General features: G+C 42.5%; 1 protein-coding gene, 1 long non-coding RNA gene, 10 other non-coding genes and 4 pseudogenes across 12 annotated transcripts in view; 15 read left to right on the top strand and 1 right to left on the bottom strand.

Moving 5' to 3' along the window:
• The window catches only part of LOC129447580 (uncharacterized), a 253,528-nt gene that overhangs the window by 200,536 nt on the left and 40,492 nt on the right, over window positions 1-12,500 (bottom strand). The gene's annotated exons all lie outside the window — the stretch shown is intronic.
• LOC141353161 (uncharacterized) overlaps window positions 1-12,500 on the top strand; it is a 76,004-nt gene that overhangs the window by 48,429 nt on the left and 15,075 nt on the right. The gene's annotated exons all lie outside the window — the stretch shown is intronic.
• On the top strand, window positions 18-136 carry LOC141354098 (5S ribosomal RNA; annotated as a pseudogene).
• Window positions 257-375, top strand: LOC141355003 (5S ribosomal RNA). The gene has a single exon (XR_012361431.1). It is a non-coding gene; the product is annotated as a 5S ribosomal RNA (ribosomal RNA).
• LOC141354240 (5S ribosomal RNA) lies at window positions 518-636 on the top strand (annotated as a pseudogene).
• On the top strand, window positions 778-896 carry LOC141355002 (5S ribosomal RNA). Its single transcript, XR_012361430.1, has one exon. It is a non-coding gene; the product is annotated as a 5S ribosomal RNA (ribosomal RNA).
• Window positions 1,026-1,144, top strand: LOC141353399 (5S ribosomal RNA). The gene has a single exon (XR_012360496.1). It is a non-coding gene; the product is annotated as a 5S ribosomal RNA (ribosomal RNA).
• Window positions 1,265-1,382, top strand: LOC129419862 (5S ribosomal RNA). The gene has a single exon (XR_008636716.2). It is a non-coding gene; the product is annotated as a 5S ribosomal RNA (ribosomal RNA).
• On the top strand, window positions 1,512-1,630 carry LOC141355001 (5S ribosomal RNA). The gene has a single exon (XR_012361429.1). It is a non-coding gene; the product is annotated as a 5S ribosomal RNA (ribosomal RNA).
• On the top strand, window positions 1,760-1,878 carry LOC129419876 (5S ribosomal RNA). The gene has a single exon (XR_008636724.2). It is a non-coding gene; the product is annotated as a 5S ribosomal RNA (ribosomal RNA).
• Window positions 2,020-2,138, top strand: LOC129419879 (5S ribosomal RNA). Its single transcript, XR_008636726.2, has one exon. It is a non-coding gene; the product is annotated as a 5S ribosomal RNA (ribosomal RNA).
• On the top strand, window positions 2,268-2,386 carry LOC141355000 (5S ribosomal RNA). The gene has a single exon (XR_012361428.1). It is a non-coding gene; the product is annotated as a 5S ribosomal RNA (ribosomal RNA).
• LOC141354310 (5S ribosomal RNA) lies at window positions 2,527-2,645 on the top strand (annotated as a pseudogene).
• LOC129419895 (5S ribosomal RNA) lies at window positions 2,775-2,893 on the top strand. The gene has a single exon (XR_008636741.1). It is a non-coding gene; the product is annotated as a 5S ribosomal RNA (ribosomal RNA).
• LOC141357767 (5S ribosomal RNA) lies at window positions 3,035-3,153 on the top strand. Its single transcript, XR_012364254.1, has one exon. It is a non-coding gene; the product is annotated as a 5S ribosomal RNA (ribosomal RNA).
• On the top strand, window positions 3,299-3,417 carry LOC141354008 (5S ribosomal RNA; annotated as a pseudogene).

The following is a 12,500-nucleotide window of genomic DNA, read 5'->3' as shown; positions in this document are numbered from 1 at the left end:
GAATTGAGTCAGCGCTCGCTTACGGCCACACCACCCTGAGCACGCCCGCTCTCGTCTGATCCCGGAAGCCAAGCAGGGTCGGTCCTGGTTAGTTCTTGGGTGGGAGACCGCCTGGGAATACCAGGTGCTGTAAGCATTTAATGAATTATTTATTCATATAATTTTTTCCAGAAATGCATCCTTTCTGTAAGCGTTCGCCGATGGCATGGCGTTGCCACATTAGTCTTGAAGTGGCTCTCGAATCGAATCAGTGCTCGCTTACGGCCACACCACCCTGAGCACGCCCGCTCTCGTCTGATCTCGGAAGCCAAGCAGGGTCGGGCCTGGTTAGTACTTGGATGGGAGACCGCCTGGGAATACCAGGTGCTGTAAGCATTTAATTCTTTATTTAATTAATTATTTAATTATTTATTCATATAATTTTTTTTCCAGAAATGCATCCTTTCTGTAAGCAATCGCCGATGGCATGGCGTTGCCACATTAGTCTTGAAGTGGCTCTCGAATCGAGTCAGCGCTCGCTTACGGCCACACCGTCCTGAGCACGCCCACTCTAGTCTGATCTCGGAAGCCAAGCAGGGTCGGGCCTGGTTAGTACTTGGATGGGAGACCGCCTGGGAATACCAGGTGCTGTAAGCATTTAATTCTTTATTTAATTAATTATTTAATTATTTATTCATATAATTTTTTTCCAGAAATGCATCCTTTCTGTAAGCGTTCGCCGATGGCATGGCGTTGCCACATTAGTCTTGAAGGGGCTCTCGAATCGAGTCAGTGCTCGCTTACGGCCACACCACCCTGAGCACGCCCGCTCTCGTCTGATCTCGGAAGCCAAGCAGGGTCGGGCCTGGTTAGTACTTGGATGGGAGACCGCCTGGGAATACCAGGTGCTGTAAGCATTTAATTAATTATTTAATTATTTATTCATATAATTTTTTTCCAGAAATGCATCCTTTCTGTAAGCGTTCGCCGATGGCATGGCGTTGCCACATTAGTCTTGAAGTGGCTCTCGAATCGAGTCAGCGCTCGCTTACGGCCACACCACCCTGAGCACGCCCGCTCTCGTCTGATCTCGGAAGCCAAGCAGGGTCGGGCCTGGTTAGTTCTTGGGTGGGAGACCGCCTGGGAATACCAGGTGCTGTAAGCATTTAATTAATTATTTATTCATATAATTTTTTCCAGAAATGCATCCTTTCTGTAAGCGTTCGCCGATGGCATGGCGTTGCCACATTAGTCTTGAAGTGGCTCTCGAATCGAATCTGCGCTCGCTTACGGCCACACCACCCTGAGCACGCCCGCTCTCGTCTGATCTCGGAAGCCAAGCAGGGTCGGGCCTGGTTAGTACTTGGATGGGAGACCCCTGGGAATACCAGGTGCTGTAAGCATTGAATTAATTATTTAATTATTTATTCATATAATTTTTTTCCAGAAATGCATCCTTTCTGTAAGCGTTCGCCGATGGCATGGCGTTGCCACATTATTCTTGAAGTGGCTCTCGAATCGAGTCAGCGCTCGCTTACGGCCACACCACCCTGAGCACGCCCGCTCTCGTCTGATCTCGGAAGCCAAGCAGGGTCGGGCCTGGTTAGTACTTGGATGGGAGACCGCCTGGGAATACCAGGTGCTGTAAGCATTTAAATAATTATTTAATTATTTATTCATATAATTTTTTTCCAGAAATGCATCCTTTCTGTAAGCGTTCGCCGATGGCATGGCGTTGCCACATTAGTCTTGAAGTGGCTCTCGAATCGAGTCAGCGCTCGCTTACGGCCACACCACCCTGAGCACGCCCGCTCTCGTCTGATCTCGAAAGCCAAGCAGGGTCGGGCCTGGTTAGTACTTGGATGGGAGACCGCCTGGGAATACCAGGTGCTGTAAGCATTTAATTCTTTATTTATTTAATTATTTAATTATTTATTCATATAATTTTTTTCCAGAAATGCATCCTTTCTGTAAGCGTTCGCCGATGGCATGGCGTTGCCACATTAGTCTTGAAGTGGCTCTCGAATCGAGTCAGCGCTCGCTTACGGCCACACCACCCTGAGCACGCCCGCTCTCGTCTGATCTCGGAAGCCAAGCAGGGTCGGGCCTGGTTAGTACTTGGATGGGAGACCGACTGGGAATACCAGGTGCTGTAAGCATTTAATTAATTATTTAATTATTTATTCATATAATTTTTTTCCAGAAATGCATCCTTTCTGTAAGCGTTCGCCGATGGCATGGCGTTGCCACATTAGTCTTGAAGTGGCTCTCGAATCGAGTCAGCGCTCGCTTACGGCCACACCACCCTGAGCACGCCCGCTCTCGTCTGATCTCGGAAGCCAAGCAGGGTCGGGCCTGGTTAGTACTTGGATGGGAGACCGCCTGGGAATACCAGGTGCTGTAAGCATTTATTCTTTATTTAATTAATTATTTAATTATTTATTCATATAATTTTTTTCCAGAAATGCATCCTTTCTGTAAGCGTTCGCCGATGGCATGGTGTTGCCACATTAGTCTTGAAGTGGCTCTCGAATCGAGTCAGCGCTCGGTTACGGCCACACCACCCTGAGCACGCCCGCTCTCGTCTGATCTCGGAAGCCAAGCAGTGTCGGGCCTGGTTAGTACTTGGATGGGAGACCGCCTGGGAGTCCCAGGTGCGGTAAGCATTTAATTAATTATTTAATTATTTATTCATATAATTTTTTTCCAGAAATGCATCCTTTCTGTAAGCGTTCGCCGATGGCATGGCGTTGCCACATTAGTCTTGAAGTGGCTCTCGAATTGAGTCAGCGCTCGCTTACGGCCACACCACCCTGAGCACGCCCGCTCTCGTCTGATCTCGGAAGCCAAGCAGGGTCGGGCCTGGTTAGTACTTGGATGGGAGACCGCCTGGGAATACCAGGTGCTGTAAGCATTTAATTCTTTATTTAATTAATTATTTATTTATTTATTCATATAATTTTTTTCCAGAAATGCATCCTTTCTGTAAGCGTTCGCCGATGGCATGGCGTTGCCACATTAGTCTTGAAGTGGCTCTCGAATCGAGTCAGCACTCGCTTACGGCCACACCACCCTGAGCACGCCCGCTCTCGTCTGATCTCGGAAGCGAAGCAGGGTCGGGCCTGGTTAGTACTTGGATGGGAGACCGCCTTGGAATACCAGGTGCTGTAAGCATTTAATTATTTATTTATTTAATTAATTATTTAATTATGTATTCATATAATTTTTTTCCAGAAATGCATCCTTTCTGTAAGCGTTCGCCGATGGCATGGCGTTGCCACATTAGTCTTGAAGTGGCTCTCGAATCGAGTCAGCGCTCGCTTATGGCCACACCACCCTGAGCACGCCCGCTCTCGTCTGATCTGGGAAGCCAAGCAGGGTCGGGCCTGGTTAGTACTTGGATGGGAGACCGCCTGGGAATACCAGGTGCTGTAAGCATTTAATTCTTTATTTAATTAATTATTTAATTATTTATTCATATAATTTTTTTCCAGAAATGCATCCTTTCTGTAAGCGTTCGCCGATGGCATGGCGTTGCCACATTAGTCTTGAAGTGGCTCTCGAATCGAGTCAGCGCTCGCTTACGGCCACACCACCCTGAGCACGCCCGCTCTCGTCTGATCTCGGAAGCCAAGCAGGGTCGGGCCTGGTTAGTACTTGGATGGGAGACCGCCTGGGAATGGCTCATGACCCCTGCAAGTACATATTGCTCAACCTTGGGATCGATCGAAAGTGATCAAAGCAGATGGCGTTAACGTACTTAAGTGTTATTTACAGAAATTGTAAATTTACAGGCCTAGTTTATTAAAATCCACTAATCTGTTGAATGTGTTGTTTATTATTTTCATAGTTTGAGTTGATGTAACTGATGACATTCATACAGTCAAGTGAAAAAGTGTTGTTTTTTTGGACTGAATTAAGAAAGGTTGTAATGTATCAGTGCACTCTCTTTGTCTGGAAGACTTCTACTTGCTTTGATGTGTTTTATTTTACACTATCCCACCCCTTCTGAAACCCAAGCATACAGGACAGAGACTCCAACACACTTTAAATACCTTTACAACTTTCATTTTTCACCCAGAATGTGTTTCATTTAAAAAGCAATGCATGAAAACACAAGTAAACAAGATCTGTTTAGTTTAAAGCTCTCTCACCACAACAAGGTACAGATCTACGAGCGAGAACACGAGACAAGACGAGAGACAAACATTTGCTACCATTTGCAAACATTAATTAAACATGGAGCTGACATACAAAAATCACAAGGACACGCATAAATAACATTAATAATAACCAAAAACACAAACTTGTACTTAAGATAAAAATAAACAATTGGTTTGTACAGGCAAAAGCCCAATAAAGAACAGGATTATCCAAAGACTCAGGTCACCAATCAACAAATAAAGGCTCAAGCCATTCCTGTCTCTTACATTTTTTTGTGTGTTTTCTTTGGCAAACTTTTGTTAAACATGAAACAGACAAAAACATACAAACATCACAAAGTCATGAAGCTGACAAAGACAAACAACACGCATGACAAAAACACAGATTATCTGAACATGAACAACCATTAAAGGGTATGTAAACTGATTAAGGTTAAAATTAATGAGGTTAGATTGGCCTTGACATTGAACATAGGCCAGAACATGTTTGTATAAATAAAGATACTATAAAGTGCACTAAAACAGCAACATAAATAATAATAAAAAACAAACACAAGAATATTCTTAAGTAAAACTGTAAAGTGCATTTTGTTTACTTTTGAACTATATAAATCAATAGATTGTACTTGTTGAAGCACTTTAAAACAACAAACAAGCCTCTTTCTCTCTCCTACAGATGGCACAGGAGAAGTGGCATCACACAGGTAAGTTATTTACACAGTTCTCCTCTTTTCCAACTCGTACAGCACATTGTCAAACCCAGAGGTGGTGGATTTCCTAGTGGATGGACAGTAGGAAAATATCTTCTGGGTGCTTACAGACACTTTTTCCTTGAAAGGTGTGTACCTCTTCCAATGTCCAACACAATTAGGCACGTTGCAAGCCCCACATGACTGCAAAGACTTGTTAGGCATGAATCCCTTGACTGTTGGTGCTGGAGGTACAAAGCTCCGGGCTGCACGATGGCCCATGAAACAGGATGGAGGGAGCCTGTGGCTGTGCGGGGAGAACCAGCAGTATGGGTGCTGTCGACATAGGGGGTGATCATAGGTGGGCGCAGCAGGCTTTGGCTGGAGGTGGGTGGACGCAGCAGGCCTTGGCCGAGTGGAGGAGGATGATGCCATGGGCTGAACGGGCCGGTTCACAGCAGGCACAGGCTATGGCTCTTCAAAAATAATCTGGAAATATAAAATAAACATGTAATGAGTATTGTAAGGAGTATTGTAATTTCCTAAATAAAGATAGCTCCTCCCCAAAGAGCACAGCATGAGATCACCATGCAGGCTCGTGAAAACAACTCTCTACGATTCACAGCTGACTTCCCACCCAGTCCCGGCGCCATGGGTGGGCTTTAGGGGGCCGGGCCCGCCCTGTGAGTCACCAGTGCCAGCCCTGGACGAGCCTGCGGTCTCCCTTCACCTGTTCATCAGCTCCATGTTTTAATCAATAGGCTACTGTTATTAATTAAAAGTTGTTGTTTTGGACATATATAACTCCTGAATAAAAAATAAAATGTGTTTGGTCTGATTAAAAAAATATTTATTTTAAAAGTATTTGATTGGTTTGTCAATAGTGAGCGCGGAAATGTTTGGTTGTTTGCTAAGCGCGCCCCACCGCTTAACGTTAAGACACGATTTGTAGTGAGACTGACACGTTATGGTTCTGCTGTTATCTTTCAACTATTTTCGCTGCTGAAACAACAAAAACACAGTCAACATTGCGTGTAAAATGTAAGTGGCTTAATATTAATTACTTGTTTGTTGTTGTCATGAAATCTGTCACATTTTCAACTGTGATGTGATGCTGCTTAACTGTATCATGTTATTAAAAACTCCACATTTTTACCGCAGTATGTTTAACCCACTTTGTTAACACACTTTGTGTTTGCTGCGCTTATTTGTTTAACTTTGCGTTATTACATTATGCACTTTCTGTCGCCATTGAGACTAAAGGATGCAGAATCATTGTCGTGTTTTGGTGATTGTTATTGGCGTTTTTAATCAGACTAGGCTACTTGTTCGGTTGGGCAAGTAAAATTCTCTTTCACTTGGCCTTTTAAAAAATCCATTTGTCTCTGATATTAAGCGGACAAGCGTTGATGTCGAGCCCAGCGACGTGTTTTTATCTACACATCCTCATCCCATGTCGTCAATATTTGACGCACTTGACCATGCGTCAATATGTTACGCGGAGGGTATACCTTTCGCGTCATTTTTTGACGAACTGGGGACTTCAATACTATTACGTCCGTTGCATTCTCTTTCCTGTTTTCTTAACATTTTTCTTAACATTAAACAGTTGTCACCTGGCGTTGAGGTTAGAGTTAGGTACGACAGTTGTCACCTGGCGTTGGGGTTAGAGTTAGGTTTGGGTAGGGATGTCATTATGTAAATCTAACCCTAAACCGACGCGAAAATGGTAAGAAAATAGGAAAGAGAATGCAACGGACGTAATAGTATTGAAGTCCCCAGTTCGTCAAAAAATGACGTGAAAGGTACACCCTCCGCGTAACATATTGACGCATGGTCAAGTGCGTCAAATATATTTGTGTTTAGACTGCTTCAGTAGGCTGGTCCAATCTTTACGACTTCTCCGTTGTATTTCGTTAATGGAGAGGTATGTTGTTCTTCCTCGCTTTTTGTCCATTTAATTCATAATTAATGATATTATGCATTGCAATGAGGTTGATCTCATTTGTGCCCCCCCTGAAAAATGAAATGCCCGTCCGTGAATTTGTGTCTGGCGCCGGGTCTGTTCCCACCGAGACCATTTGGTTTTCAGAGATCACACTTTTAGGATGTCATACATTTGTATTCTCATTCTCTCAAAGCAAACTGTATATGAAATGCCACATGCACAAAGAATCTGAAACTGATCTTATTTGTTTTCACTCAATGCAAGTGGTTAATGGTCTCACTCACTCACTACAATGTTAAAGTTTAAGCAAACTTCATTCAATGTTGATAGACACCTCCCATCTTAGGCATAAATGTTTTGACCAGTATATTAATTATAAGGCAAATACTAGGATCAAGTGTGACTATGAGAACCGCATAAACGAGTGTAATACCAGAGCTTAATGAGAATAAACAAACATCCATCTAAATTCTGTAAGTGTTAAAAGTAATAATCAATCTGGCTTGTATTATAATATAAACAAGATCTTTATCTTTGGAGTCAGATAAATAAACCTAATTTCATAACGCCAAAACGTCATTTGCAAGTGCCGGACAAGACAGAACGCGCTAGAATCCTCCGCCATGCCGTTGGTTTCCACCATTTGGGCCTACGGATGGATGGGTGATATACCCCCCCCCCCCACAGTATTGTTATGATGTGTGCGATTTGCTTTCCACAGCCAACAGGTGAAACAAAGTGCTTATGACAACTTACCTCCGCTTCTCACCACGCCCATCCAGCCTCATGATGAACATGCTTGTACTGGACCTGAGGCCGGTCTGGTGTTGTGAGGGATGTTGGCAGCACAGGAGCTTCCGGGAACGGTGCATCCGACAGCACTTTCGGGTGAGGCATCCACTTCGGCAGTACCGTCGCCCCGTAGTATTTTTCTCCTCCCTGGCAGTGAAAGATGAGATGGACTTGGTATTTAAGTTGGGCAGTGAAATGGCAAGACCGCCGAGGATGGGGACGTCTCAAACTCTGCAATCCTCTTATACTGTCCCTTCAAAGAAGCCGTGACCTGGCTGAGGTGAGCTGTTTGGCTGGTGCTCGGTTCTTCAGCATCTTGGAGGAGGAGGTAGAGGAGGCGACTGTCCTCGGTCACCTGTGCCGCCTGAGCGTACATCATGCAGCCAAACTTGCACTTCTGAGCTGCTCTGAATCCATTGTCACTGAAAATGATATTATGAAATTTTGTGTTGGTGTGTTAGATGTTTAATTATCCATTTCATCATAGGTTTCAACTGCTATTGAACCCACCGACCACAGTTGTTATCCACATACACACCCTTTGGAGCAGGAGCGTTGGCCCGGCAAAAGCGGGCGACCAGACCTCTGGCCATGCGTACGTAACACCTCTCGGACCCGGACAGCACCACTGTGGTCAAGAACTGACCCCACTCATTCAGCATGATGGTGACGTACTGCACGGTGCCCTCCCTGGCCGTTGTTGTAGATCTTCCCTTGAGAATCTATAAAAACAAAGCAGAACATTCATTGTGTGGTGTTTATCAACAATCAGTCTGTTCCATTGATCATTAACATCTTTACACTTCTAAAGCATATTTACACATCGAATTTTAACTCCACACTATTGTAACTAAGGGTGTCACGATTTCGATTTTAAATCGAAATCGATCGAAATTAAGTCACAACCTCGAACTTCGAATTAAAAAATTGGATCGTCGATGCTGCCACGCCCCCATGTCACGTCCAGTCGGCCAGTGTTGGGGTAGTTACTCAAAAAATGTAATTAGTTACTAGTTACTAGTTACTTCTTTAAATTGTAATGAGATTACTTTACTAGTTACTGCATTTGAAAAGTAACTTCACTACTTATTACTTTACTTTCCTTTTTCTTAATTTACCACATAGATACATGGACATGGTTTAGGCGGGGTCGGCTGATGATGAGTGACTACTTTAAATGACCGGCCAGGGCTCTAGACTAACTTTTTGCACTGGTGCGCCTAACATTTTTTCTTAGGTGCACCAGCACAAAAGTTACGTGCACCCTAATTTTTGACCCCATCGGATTTATAGTTCGCCCAAAAATTTAAATTCTGTATAATTTACTCACTCTCATGTTGTTACAAACCTGTATAAATGTCTTTGTTCTGGTGAACATGAATGAAAATATTTTGAGGAATGTTTGTAACCAAACCATTCATGAGCCCCATTCACTTCCATAGTATTATTTTTTCCTACTATAGAAGTGAATGGGGCTCATGCTTGGTTTGGTTATTAACATTTCTCAAAATATGTTGCTTCGTGTTTATCAGAACAAAGATATTTATACAGGTTTGTAACAAAATGAGGGAGAGTTAATGTTGACAGAATTTTTTTATTTTTGGGTGAACTGTCCCTTTAACACCGCAAGTTTAGCGCCCATGGTGGTTTCATACAGAATATAAACATGTAGGCTATTTTATAATTTTCATGTTGTCATTCCATTTTCCTTATACGAGTCATGCACAGGCCTGTTTGATAACCCGCATCCGCGCGATTAAAATAACAGTTGACCCGTTATCCGACATCAGCATCAATTTATTTCATTCCCGTTTTACATAAAGACTGCGACCGGCCGCACCGCAAATCGTGATGTAAGTAGAAACCTTTAAAGATCTTTATGCAAAACATTGACAGAAATAAGCACAGGACCATGACTCTTCAAATATATTATAATTTAATGTGAAACTTTGTGAGGGTCGGCAGATTGACAGCTGAGCGGACAGCAGTGTTTGAACACTCATAACCGCTGCGCTTATATTTATTATTACCTTATAAATTGATGATATGATTGCAGTGATTTCAAAGGGATGTCCAAAAAAACTCAAGTAGAATATTAAATGTTTAAAGTTTAATGTCTCTTTCTCGCTGCCCTGTGTAAACCCACGCGGATGATGGCATGAAACGCGTGAGGAGCTTGCATTTTGCATTTCCTTAAATTACCTTAAATTATGGTCATACAAATAAAAGTAAAACAACATTCAAAACTGTAATGTGTACATTTATTTATGTAAAGTTACACTCGCAATAATAACAAAACATGTGCTTTTTTAAATAGGTAAAAAGTGTTTTGTGCTGCATCGGTTTGGGAGCGCGTCACACAAAAAATAAACTCATATAGGCTATATGCTACTTTTGAATTCGTTTTGTTAATTTGCTAATTATTTAAGTGAAACACATTTCATACAGGCTTATTTATTTTATTATTTTTTCACCAAAGAAAGACGTAATCATCACGTTCTATTCATTTTAATGCTTTTTGCGCATAAACTAAACCCTTGGGGGAATTATTTATAAATGAATCAACAACGCAAATCAAGGAATTAACTTATTTCTCTATTTAAGACAGTCTGGCAGGGCGGTAACAGCGATTCATCAAACACCGAAAAGTTTATAGGATTAGATTTGGAAGTAAGATTATGAAGAAAACAGCGGTCCTGACTCCTGGCTTTTTTCTATAAATTTGGGGCACGCGACATTGCTGTTCGGGTTACGTTCAAATAATTTTCTTCAAAAGAATTATGCTCTGGCTCTGACTCGATTGAGGTTCATTACATAATTCCGTCTTCGGACCTCTCGAGCCCTGACCGGTAAGTTAAGCAGGATCTTTCGCCACAAGTGTTGTATTGCCATGCTGGGCTTACAAATGCTCAGACAGGTTGCTCACCGCGTTGTCAGCAGTTGAAAGACACTTGTCGTGTGGGCATAGTGTGCATTTCACACGAATATTTTTGTACTTTCGAGCAATACGCTGAAAGTAATGTGAATATCGCCCCAGTGGCTGAAACCCTCCGCCTTCATTTCCCGCTCCCCTTTGCACCAGCAGCTACGTCAAATCAATCGCTATACAGTCATACAGTCAGGGACACGCATACACGCACCACTTAAACAGACAGAACTTTACACCCAGGCAAACACTGCTTGGGTAACGCAGGAAAGCGCGTTCCTATAGTCTAGTAAAGTAGTGTAGTTACCAATATTATTAGTGTAATGCGTTACTTTACTTCGTTACCCAAAAAAGTAATATAGTTACTGTAATCCGTTACTTTGTAACTCGTTACCCCCAACACTGCAGTCGGCTTGCCAAGCGGGGGAAAATAAACTCTCAGAAGTGCCTTTAAAAACATCCATCCAGCGGAACGCGATTTATATTTTAAACACAAGGGATGTATTGCTACAACTCCTTAAAATGCATATCATAAACAGGATTACTACCTAGTGATCTGCCTTCGGACAGCGCAGCTCTCTGCACGTGCACAAGAGAGCCGCCAAGATGCAGCGGGTTATATTTTAAACAAAAGGTATAGTTTGCCTCAGCTCGCATGAAACGCATAAAACTGAACAAATACGTAAGGATTATTACTTTAGCTTATGTTTAGACTTTGGACAGATGCGAGAGCACGTGTACGTGAGACATAGAGAAGCGCAGCTGCTTATGACGCACCGGTTTTAGTTCAGATAATAGGAGTCCAAGACGCGCACATTAAGTCTATCTGCGTGCAAGGAGGAATTATCTCTCTACAAGCTCTCTCGCGTAAAGTAAAGCCCACAAACCCCCATGCGAGGAAAAGCACGCAATGTGCATGTTAATGTGAAACTATAATAAGAATAATAATAATAATATAGGCATATAATTTTTTGTCTTAAAAAAATTCATTTAAAAATCGAGAATCGAATTGAATCGTGACATCAGAATTGAAAATGTAATCGAATCGAGGATTTAGAGAATCGTGACACCCCTAATTGTAACAACATCTCTATGGTCTTAAGACGTGAGCTAGAGTGTCTGATGACGTTTTTGAAGTATTTCCAGGGAATTTCAGGTCATTTCATCGGCGATTGGTAGCTCGTTAATTCATTTCCTATGCATTCGGTTAAAGGCGGAGTCCATGATGTTTGAAAGCCAATGTTGATATTTGAAATCACCTAAACAAACACGCCCCTACCCCAATAGAATCTGAACCTTCTGTTGATAGACCGCCCCACACATACGCAACCCGGCATTTTATTTGATTTGATTGGCTATAAGTGTGTTTTGGTAATCGGCCCGTCTCCTTTTCCAACGCGTTTTTCAAACATCGTGGACTCCGCCTTTAATATATAGTATATATTATTTAATATAAGCATATTTAAGCTCTACATTTCGAGTCCACACATTAGTACTACATTTGTCAAGGTCTCAACATGTAAAATGAATAGTCTGGTCGCATTTAAAACGCATTTCAGAGATCAAACCTAGCTATTTTGATGTAAACAAGTGGTGCTAGCCTAGTCAATCGGTGGTCTCAGTACGGCGCTAATGAGATATTATCATGTAAAACCTTAAATATCTGGCCAATTATTAAAAAATATATCGCGTTTCATTTATAACTTAGCACATAATTATAACAAACGTACCTGCGAGTAAACAAACACAGTCCATCGGTCCTCAATGACAACGAATCCAAATGTGAATATTTACTAGTCCTGAATAAATTAGATGACGTTTTCCGATCCTCCCTCAATGATTGGTCCGTTGAGCGCCGAGCTCTGCTCAGCATTGCTCAACCATTGGCTGATCGCTGCTCAGCTCTGCTCAACCATTGGACGGCTGCCGATCGCTTAGGTACTTGGAGGGGAACTTGCTTGGGAATACCAGGTGCTGTAAGCATTTAATTCTTTATTTAATTA

Source organism: Misgurnus anguillicaudatus, chromosome 21, assembly GCF_027580225.2.
Source record: "Misgurnus anguillicaudatus chromosome 21, ASM2758022v2, whole genome shotgun sequence".
Lineage (NCBI taxonomy): Eukaryota > Metazoa > Chordata > Actinopteri > Cypriniformes > Cobitidae > Misgurnus > Misgurnus anguillicaudatus.
This window is presented reverse-complemented; position numbering and strand designations above follow the sequence as displayed.